This window comes from Idiotropiscis lumnitzeri, chromosome 16 (assembly GCF_059441095.1).
Source record: "Idiotropiscis lumnitzeri isolate Australia: NSW breed Sydney's pygmy pipehorse chromosome 16, RoL_Ilum_1.0, whole genome shotgun sequence".
Lineage (NCBI taxonomy): Eukaryota > Metazoa > Chordata > Actinopteri > Syngnathiformes > Syngnathidae > Idiotropiscis > Idiotropiscis lumnitzeri.
Genome location: NC_142406.1, coordinates 287,501 through 297,500, shown reverse-complemented (window position 1 = coordinate 297,500; position 10,000 = coordinate 287,501). Strand labels below are relative to the sequence as shown.

Genomic DNA, 10,000 nt, shown 5'->3' with positions numbered 1-10,000 from the left:
GCCACACTTAGCCCGGAGATGAGCACCTTCCCCGGGCACAGGCAGGGAGCGAGCGCCCCCCAGCTCCATCGCTCCGGGGGTAATAGGCCGGCGTCTGCCACACTTAGCCCGGAGATGAGCACCTTCCCCGGGCACAGGCAGGGAGCGAGCGCCCCCCAGCTCCATCGCTCCGGGGGTAATAGGCCGGCGTCTGCCACACTTAGCCCGGAAATGAGCACCTTCCCCGGTCACAGGCAGGGAGCGAGCGCCCCCCAGCTCCATCGCTCCGGGGGTAATAGGCCGGCGTCTGCCACACTTAGCCCGGAAATGAGCACCTTCCCCGGGCACAGGCAGGGAGCGAGCGCCCCCCAGCTCCATCGCTCCGGGGGTAATAGGCCGGCGTCTGTCACACTTAGCCCGAATATGAGCACCTTCCCCGGGCACGGGCGGTGCCAAGCGTCCCCTAAGTTTGCCCAAATGGAAGCTCCGGAGGAGGAGTGCGGGCGTGTGTCACACTTGGCCCGAATAGGAGCACCTTCCCCGGGCACAGGCGGTGCCAAGCGGCCCCTAAGTTTGCCCAAATGGAAGCTCCGGTGGAGGAGTGCATGCTGCATGACAGTGAAGCCGAATAGGAGCACCTTCCCCGGGCACATACGGTGCCAAGCGGCCCCTAAGTTTGCCCTTATGGAAGCTTTGCCCAAATGGAAGCTCCGGAGGAGGAGTGCGGGCGTGTGTCACACTTGGCCCGAATATGAGCACCTTCCCCGGGCACGGGCGGTGCCAAGCGGCCCCTAAGTTCGCCCAAATGGAAGCTCCGGAGGAGGAGTGCATGCTGCCTGACAGTGAAGCCGAATAGGAGCACCTTCCCCGGGCACAGGCGGTGCCAAGCGGCCCCTAGGTTTGCCCTTATGGAAGCTCCGGAGGAGGAGTGCGGGCGTGTGTCACACTTGGCCCGGAGAGGAGCACCTTCCCCGGGCACAGGCGGTGCCAAGCGGCCCCTAAGTTTGCCCAAATGGAAGCTCCGGAGGAGGAGTGCATGCTGCCTGACAGTGAAGCCGAATATGAGCACCTTCCCCGGGCACAGGCGGTGCCAAGCGGCCCCTAAGTTTGCCCTTATGGAAGCTCCGGAGGAGGAGTGCATGCTGCCTGACAGTGAAGCCGAATATGAGCACCTTCCCCGGGCACAGGCGGTGCCAAGCGGCCCCTAAGTCTACCCTCATGGAAGCTCCGGAGGAGGAGTGCGGGCGTGTGTCACACTTGGCCCGAATAGGAGCACCTTCCCCGGGCACAGGCGGTGCCAAGCGGCCCCTAAGTTTGCCCTTATGGAAGCTCCGGAGGATGAGTGCATGCTGCCTGACAGTGAAGCCGAATATGAGCACCTTCCCCGGGCACAGGCGGTGCCAAGCGGCCCCTAAGTTTGCCCTAATGGAAGCTCCGGGGGAGGAGTGCGGGCGTGTGTCACACTTAGCCCGGAGAGGAGCACCTTCCCCGGGCACAGACGGTGCCAAGCGGCCCCTAAGTTTGCCCAAATGGAAGCTCCGGAGGAGGAGTGCGGGCGTGTGTCACACTTAGCCCGAATAGGAGCACCTTCCCCGGGCACAGACGGTGCCAAGCGGCCCCTAAGTTTGCCCAAATGGAAGCTCCAGAGGAGGAGTGCATGCTGTGTGACAGTGAAGCCGAATATGAGCACCTTCCCCGGGCACAGACGGTGCCAAGCGGCCCCTAAGTTTGCCCAAATGGAAGCTCCGGAGGAGGAGTGCATGCTGCCTGACAGTGAAGCCGACTATGAGCACCTTCCCCGGGCACAGGCGGTGCCAAGCGGCCCCTAAGTTTGCCCAAATGGAAGCTCCGGAGGAGGAGTGCGGGCGTGTGTCACACTTGGCCCGAATAGGAGCACCTTCCCCGGGCACGGGCGGTGCCAAGCGGCCCCTAAGTTTGCCCAAATGGAAGCTCCGGAGGAGGAGTGCATGCTGCCTGACAGTGAAGCCGAATATGAGCACCTTCCCCGGGCACAGGCGGTGCCAAGCGGCCCCTAAGTCTACCCTAATGGAAGCTCCGGAGGAGGAGGGCGGGCGTGTGTCACACTTGGCCCGAATAGGAGCACCTTCCCCGGGCACAGGCGGTGCAAAGCGGCCCCTAAGTCGGTAAAGGTTGAAATAAGTAAATAAATACAAAAAGGACGAGGGGGGAAAAAAAAAGGCAAAAACGTATAAAATTCCCCCATTCATTTCAATGGGCTCGGCCGAATTGGGCTTGCGGGACCGCCGAGGGCACGCCGGAGGGCGGTTGAGTCGGTAAAAGTTGAAATAAATGAATAAATACAAAAAGGACGAGGGGGGGAAAAAAAAGGCAAAAACGTATAAAATTCCCCCATTCATTTCAATGGGCTCGGCCGAATTGGGCTTGCGGGACCGCCGAGGGCACGCCGGAGGGCGGTTGAGTCGGTAAAAGTTGAAATAAATGAATAAATACAAAAAGGACGAGGGGGGGAAAAAAAAGGCAAAAACGTATAAAATTCCCCCATTCATTTCAATGGGCTCGGCCGAATTGGGCTTGCGGGACCGCCGAGGGCACGCCGGAGGGCGGTTGAGTCGGTAAAAGTTGAAATAAATGAATAAATACAAAAAGGACGAGGGGGGGAAAAAAAAGGCAAAAACGTATAAAATTCCCCCATTCATTTCAATGGGCTCGGCCGAATTGGGCTTGCGGGACCGCCGAGGGCACGCCGGAGGGCGGTTGAGTCGGTAAAAGTTGAAATAAATGAATAAATACAAAAAGGACGAGGGGGGGAAAAAAAAGGCAAAAACGTATAAAATTCCCCCATTCATTTCAATGGGCTCGGCCGAATTGGGCTTGCGGGACCGCCGAGGGCACGCCGGAGGGCGGTTGAGTCGGTAAAAGTTGAAATAAATGAATAAATACAAAAAGAACGAGGGGGGGGGGAAAAAAAGGCAAAAACGTATAAAATTCCCCCATTCATTTCAATGGGCTCGGCCGAATTGGGCTTGCGGGACCGCCGAGGGCACGCCGGAGGGCGGTTGAGTCGGTAAAAGTTGAAATAAATGAATAAATACAAAAAGAACGAGGGGGGGGGGAAAAAAAGGCAAAAACGTATAAAATTCCCCCATTCATTTCAATGGGCTCGGCCGAATTGGGCTTGCGGGACCGCCGAGGGCACGCCGGAGGGCGGTTGAGTCGGTAAAAGTTGAAATAAATGAATAAATACAAAAAGAACGAGGGGGGAAAAAAAAGGCAAAAACGTATAAAATTCCCCCATTCATTTCAATGGGCTCGGCTAAAATGGGCCTGCAGTACTGCCGAGAGGCCGCCGGAGGACGCCCTAGTAGGCAAACGTTGATCCCCACACACGAGGGGTCAGTTAGGCGACCAGGGGTAGCGTTTAGGCGACCAGGGGTAGCGTTTAGGTGACCAGGGGAAGCGTTTAGGCGACCAGGGGTAGCGTTTAGGCGACCAGGGGTAGCGTTTAGGCGACCAGGGGTAGCGTTTAGGCGACCAGGGGTAGCTTTTAGGCGACCAGGGGTAGCTTTTAGGCGACCAGGGGTAGCTTTTAGGCGACCAGGGGTAGCGTTTAGGCGACCAGGGGCGTTGCAGTTCCGCCGAATTGCATTAGGGGCGCTGCAGTAGGCAAACGTTCTTCCCCCCTAGTCAGAGGGTCATTTGCCTACTTCCCAGGTTTACCCGGGTTTTCCAAAACACCTGGGGCACATTTTCAGGGATCACGTTTTTAGAAACAAAAATATTCATAATTTCTTCTAAGTCCCCTTTCCAGCGGGGAACTTTGAAACATTGTATCCGACCACTGAAGGCTGTTGGCGGGCACGGCGCGGCAAACAGCCCGCACTCAGGCATGGAGCTCCGGGGAAAGTTGCCTAATTTCTTCTAAGTCCCCTTTCCAGCGGGGAACTTTGAAACATTGTATCCGACCGTGGAAGGCTGTTGGCGGGCACGGCGCGGCTCATAGCCGGCCCTCAGGCACGGAGCTCCGGGTGAATTTTCACAAATTTCTTCTAAGTCCCCTTTCCAGCGGGGAACTTTGAAACATTGTATCCGACCGTGGAAGGCTGTTGGCGGGCACGGCGCGGCTCATAGCCGGCCCTCGGGCACGGAGCTCCGGGTGAATTTTCACAAATTTCTTCTAAGTCCCCTTTCCAGCGGGGAACTTTGAAACATTGTATCCGACCGTGGAAGGCTGTTGGCGGGCACGGCGCGGCTCATAGCCGGCCCTCAGGCACGGAGCTCCGGGTGAATTTTCACAAATTTCTTCTAAGTCCCCTTTCCAGCGGGGAACTTTGAAACATTGTATCCGACCGTGGAAGGCTGTTGGCGGGCACGGCGCGGCTCATAGCCGGCCCTCGGGCACGGAGCTCCGGGTGAATTTTTACAAATTTCTTCTAAGTCCCCTTTCCAGCGGGGAACTTTGAAACATTGTATCCGACCGTGGAAGGCTGTTGGCGGGCACGGCGCGGCTCATAGCCGGCCCTCAGGCACGGAGCTCCGGGTGAATTTTCACAAATTTCCTCTAAGTCCCCTTTCCAGCGGGGAACTTTGAAACATTGTATCCGACCGTGGAAGGCTGTTGGCGGGCACGGCGCGGCTCATAGCCGGCCCTCAGGCACGGAGCTCCGGGTGAATTTTCACAAATTTCTTCTAAGTCCCCTTTCCAGCGGGGAACTTTGAAACATTGTATCCGACCGTGGAAGGCTGTTGGCGGGCACGGCGGGGCTCATAGCCGGCCCTCGGGCACGGAGCTCCGGGTGAATTTTTACAAATTTCTTCTAAGTCCCCTTTCCAGCGGGGAACTTTGAAACATTGTATCCGACCGTGGAAGGCTGTTGGCGGGCACGGCGCGGCTCATAGCCGGCCCTCAGGCACGGAGCTCCGGGTGAATTTTCACAAATTTCCTCTAAGTCCCCTTTCCAGCGGGGAACTTTGAAACATTGTATCCGACCGTGGAAGGCTGTTGGCGGGCACGGCGCGGCTCATAGCCGGCCCTCAGGCACGGAGCTCCGGGTGAATTTTCACAAATTTCTTCTAAGTCCCCTTTCCAGCGGGGAACTTTGAAACATTGTATCCGACCGTGGAAGGCTGTTGGCGGGCACGGCGGGGCTCATAGCCGGCCCTCGGGCACGGAGCTCCGGGTGAATTTTTACAAATTTCTTCTAAGTCCCCTTTCCAGCGGGGAACTTTGAAACATTGTATCCGACCGTGGAAGGCTGTTGGCGGGCACGGCGGGGCTCATAGCCGGCCCTCGGGCACGGAGCTCCGGGTGAATTTTTACAAATTTCTTCTAAGTCCCCTTTCCAGCGGGGAACTTTGAAACATTGTATCCGACCGTGGAAGGCTGTTGGCGGGCACGGCGCGGCTCATAGCCGGCCCTCAGGCACGGAGCTCCGGGTGAATTTTCACAAATTTCTTCTAAGTCCCCTTTCCAGCGGGGAACTTTGAAACATTGTATCCGACCGTGGAAGGCTGTTGGCGGGCACGGCGGGGCTCATAGCCGGCCCTCGGGCACGGAGCTCCGGGTGAATTTTTACAAATTTCTTCTAAGTCCCCTTTCCAGCGGGGAACTTTGAAACATTGTATCCGACCGTGGAAGGCTGTTGGCGGGCACGGCGGGGCTCATAGCCGGCCCTCGGGCACGGAGCTCCGGGTGAATTTTTACAAATTTCTTCTAAGTCCCCTTTCCAGCGGGGAACTTTGAAACATTGTATCCGACCGTGGAAGGCTGTTGGCGGGCACGGCGGGGCTCATAGCCGGCCCTCGGGCACGGAGCTCCGGGTGAATTTTACAAATTTCTTCTAAGTCCCCTTTCCAGCGGGGAACTTTGAAACATTGTATCCGACCAAAGGAAGGCTGTTGGCGGGCGCGGCGCGGCTCATAGCCGGCCCTCGGGCACGGAGCTCCGGGTGAATTTTACAAATTTCTTCTAAGTCCCCTTTCCAGCGGGGAACTTTGAAACATTGTATCCGACCGTGGAAGGCTGTTGGCGGGCACGGCGCGGCTCATAGCCGGCCCTCGGGCACGGAGCTCCGGGTGAATTTTACTCAATTCTTCTAAGTCCCCTTTCCAGCGGGGACCTTTCAAACATTGTATCCGACCAAAGGAAGGCTGTTGGCGGACGCGGCGCGGCTCACAGCCCGCACTCAGGCACGGAGCTCCGGGGAAATTTGCCTCATTTCTTCTAAGTCCCCTTTCCAGCGGGGAACTTTCAAACATTGTATCCGACCACTGAAGGCTGTTGGCGGGCGCGGCGCGGCTCACAGCCCGCCCTCAGGCACGGAGCTCCGGGGAAATTTGCCTCATTTCTTCTAAGTCCCCTTTCCAGCGGGGACCTTTCAAACATTGTATCCGACCACTGAAGGCTGTTGGCGGACGCGGCGCGGCTCACAGCCCGCCCTCAGGCACGGAGCTCCGGGGGAATTTCCCCCTCATTTCTTCTAAGTCCCCTTTCCAGCGGGGAACTTTCAAACATTGTATCCGACCGTGGAAGGCTGTTGGCGGGCACGGCGCGGCTCATAGCCGGCCCTCAGGCACGGAGCTCCGGGTGAATTTGACAAATTCCTTCTAAGTCCCCTTTCCAGCGGGGAACTTTGAAACATTGTATCCGACCGTGGAAGGCTGTTGGCGGGCACGGCGCGGCTCATAGCCGGCCCTCAGGCACGGAGCTCCGGGTGAATTTTTACAAATTTCTTCTAAGTCCCCTTTCCAGCGGGGAACTTTGAAACATTGTATCCGACCACTGAAGGCTGTTGGCGGACGCGGCGCGGCTCACAGCCCGCCCTCAGGCACGGAGCTCCGGGGAAATTTGCCTCATTTCTTCTAAGTCCCCTTTCCAGCGGGGACCTTTCAAACATTGTATCCGACCACTGAAGGCTGTTGGCGGGCGCGGCGCGGCTCACAGCCCGCCCTCAGGCACGGAGCTCCGGGGAAATTTGCCTCATTTCTTCTAAGTCCCCTTTCCAGCGGGGAACTTTCAAACATTGTATCCGACCACTGAAGGCTGTTGGCGGGCGCGGCGCGGCTCACAGCCCGCCCTCAGGCACGGAGCTCCGGGGAAATTTGCCTCATTTCTTCTAAGTCCCCTTTCCAGCGGGGAACTTTCATACATTGTATCCGACCACTGAAGGCTGTTGGCGGACGCGGCGCGGCTCACAGCCCGCCCTCAGGCACGGAGCTCCGGGGGAATTTGCCCCCTCATTTCTTCTAAGTCCCCTTTAGGCGACCAGGGGTTGACAATTTAGGTGACCAGGGGTTGACAATTTAGGCGACCAGGGGTGACTTTTAGGCGACCAGGGGTGACTTTTAGGCGACCAGGGGTGAGGTTTAGGCGACCAGGGGTGAGGTTTAGGCGACCAGGGGTAGCGTTTAGGCGACCAGGGGCGTTGCAGTTCCGCCGAATTGCATTAGGGGCGCTGCAGTAGGCAAACGTTTTTACCCCTAGTCAGAGGGTCATTTGCCTACTTCCCAGGTTTACCCGGGTTTTCCAAAACACCTGGGGCACATTTTTAGGAACCACGTTTTTAGAAACAAAAATTCTTCTATGTCCACCTCCGTGAAAGAAATTGCCCAATGGTTCCCGCGGAAGAGAGCTGCCAGGCGGACGCATACTGCAATAACGGCCGCCCTGGCGCTCTGGTGGATGTTATCCTCGAAATTTCTTCTATGTGCCCATTCCAGCGGGCAACTTGCGAACAATGGTGTCCGACCATGGAAGGCTGTTGGCGGACGCGGCGCGGCTCACAGCCCGCCCACAGGCACGGAGCTCCGGGGGAATTTTCCCCTCATTTCTTCTAAGTCCCCATTCCAGCGGGGAGCTTGCAAACGTGGTATCCGACCACTGAAGGCTGTTGGCGGGCACGGCCCCACCAGCGCAACACGGCACTTCCTATGACTCGGGTCCGACGCAGGAGGAGCGGTCCTCCCGGCCCCGCCACACGGCACTTCCTATGACTCGGGTCCGACGCAGGAGGAGCGGTCCTCCCGGCCCCGCCACACGGCACTTCCTATGACTCGGGTCCGACGCAGGAGGAGCGGTCCTCCCGGCCCCGCCACACGGCACTTCCTATGACTCGGGTCCGACGCAGGAGGAGCGGTCCTCCCGGCCCCACCACCGCCACACGGCACTTCCCATGACCCGGGGACCGACGCAGGAGGAGCGGTCCTCCCGGCCCCACCGCAACACACACAACCACTGACCGATTGGCAATCATGACCCGCCATCGGAGGGCCCCTGCCGGCCCCGGCCTCGCGCCGGGGTGTTCGGGTGGACGGTTCCTTCGGCCTGCGGGTCGACCTCTGAGCGTTGGCCGGCACCGCAGCACCGCAGCACACACATAACCACTGACCGATTGGCAATCATGACCCGCCATCGGAGGGCCCCTGCCGGCCCCGGCCTCGCGCCGGGGTGTTCGGGTGGACGGTTCCTTCGGCCTGCGGGTCGACCTCTGAGCGTTGGCCGGCACCGCAGCACACACACAACCACTGACCGATTGGCAATCATGACCCGCCATCGGAGGGCCCCTGCCGGCCCCGGCCTCGCGCCGGGGTGTTCGGGTGGACGGTTCCTTCGGCCTGCGGGTCGACCTCTGAGCGTTGGCCGGCACCGCAGCACACACATAACCACTGACCGATTGGCAATCATGACCCGCCATCGGAGGGCCCCTGCCGGCCCCGGCCTCGCGCCGGGGTGTTCGGGTGGACGGTTCCTTCGGCCTGCGGGTCGACCTCTGCGCGTTGGCCGGCACTTCCCTACCGTTACCCACCCCACCCCTGGGGTTGTGACAAAACGGCACTTCCTATGACTCGGGGTCCGACGCAGGAGGAGCGGTCCTCCCGGCCCATCTCGCACCCACACCCTGACATGTACTGCACCACACCAACCACTGACCGATTGGCAAGCATGACCCGCCATCGGAGGGCCCCTGCCGGCCCCGGCCTCGCGCCGGGGTGTTCGGGTGGACGGTTCCTTCGGCCTGCGGATCGACCTCTAGCGCACCAACCAGCGCGAAACCGCTTTCGTCGCGAGACCGAGACGACCCTGTCGCGTGCCCGTCGGCCACACGGGCCCAGAGATGTCCTACACGGGAGTTCCGCCGCGCTCGCGGGTGCCCCGCCACGAGAGGGGTGCGGGAGCCCAGGCCCGCGTCAGCCGAGCGGTCCTTCCCGAAAAAGCATGTTTCTCAAACCCTACCGGCGTCTGTCAGAAGACGCCGCCTCCGAGTGCGTGTTGCGGTCGCGGGCGTGCGGGCGGCTCCGGCTCCCTCCCGCGACTGACCGCCACGCGGTAACGCGGCCTCTACGGACCGAGTACATACCGAGGCCCAGCCGACTTCCTCACCGCGCACGGGGGCTGAATCGGTAACGGAAATTTCGGTAGCCCACGTCCGAAAAAAATGAGAGAGAAAAAACAACGAGGGAGGCTGGGGTGCCGCCGGGGGTAACCCCGCGGGAGGCCGTCTCCCGCGGGCGCCGCCCGGTCCCCGCGCCCGGCTCCCCGCTCAGCTCCGGTTCCAATGCAAGAAACACAGACCGCCGGACGCGAGGGCTACCTGGTTGATCCTGCCAGTAGCATATGCTTGTCTCAAAGATTAAGCCATGCAAGTCTAAGTACACACGGTTCCGATACAGTGAAACTGCGAATGGCTCATTAAATCAGTTATGGTTCCTTTGATCGCTCCACCGTTACTTGGATAACTGTGGCAATTCTAGAGCTAATACATGCAAACGAGCGCCGACCCGTCTCCGCGGGGACGCGCGCATTTATCAGACCCAAAACCCACGCGGGTTCGGTTTGCCGCGGTGCAGCGGGCCCGCCGGCTTTCACAGCCGGCGGGCTGTCGGTCTCCGCGGTGCCGCCGGCCCGGCCCCCCCTTTGGTGACTCTAGATAACGCCCGAGCCGATCGCCGGCCCCCCCGCGGCGGCGACGTCTCATTCGAATGTCTGCCCTATCAACTTTCGATGGTACTTTCTGCGCCTACCATGGTGACAACGGGTAACGGG

The 10,000-nt window shown here is 59.7% G+C and overlaps 1 non-coding gene across 1 annotated transcript in view; it reads left to right on the top strand.

Annotated features, from left to right (window-relative positions):
* The first annotated feature begins 9,545 nt into the window (after positions 1–9,545).
* Positions 9,546–10,000, top strand: part of LOC148320753 (18S ribosomal RNA) — a 1,933-nt gene continuing 1,478 nt past the window's right edge. The window contains exon 1 of the ribosomal RNA XR_015839483.1: positions 9,546–10,000. This exon is cut by the window's right edge and continues 1,478 nt beyond it. This is a non-coding gene — a ribosomal RNA (18S ribosomal RNA).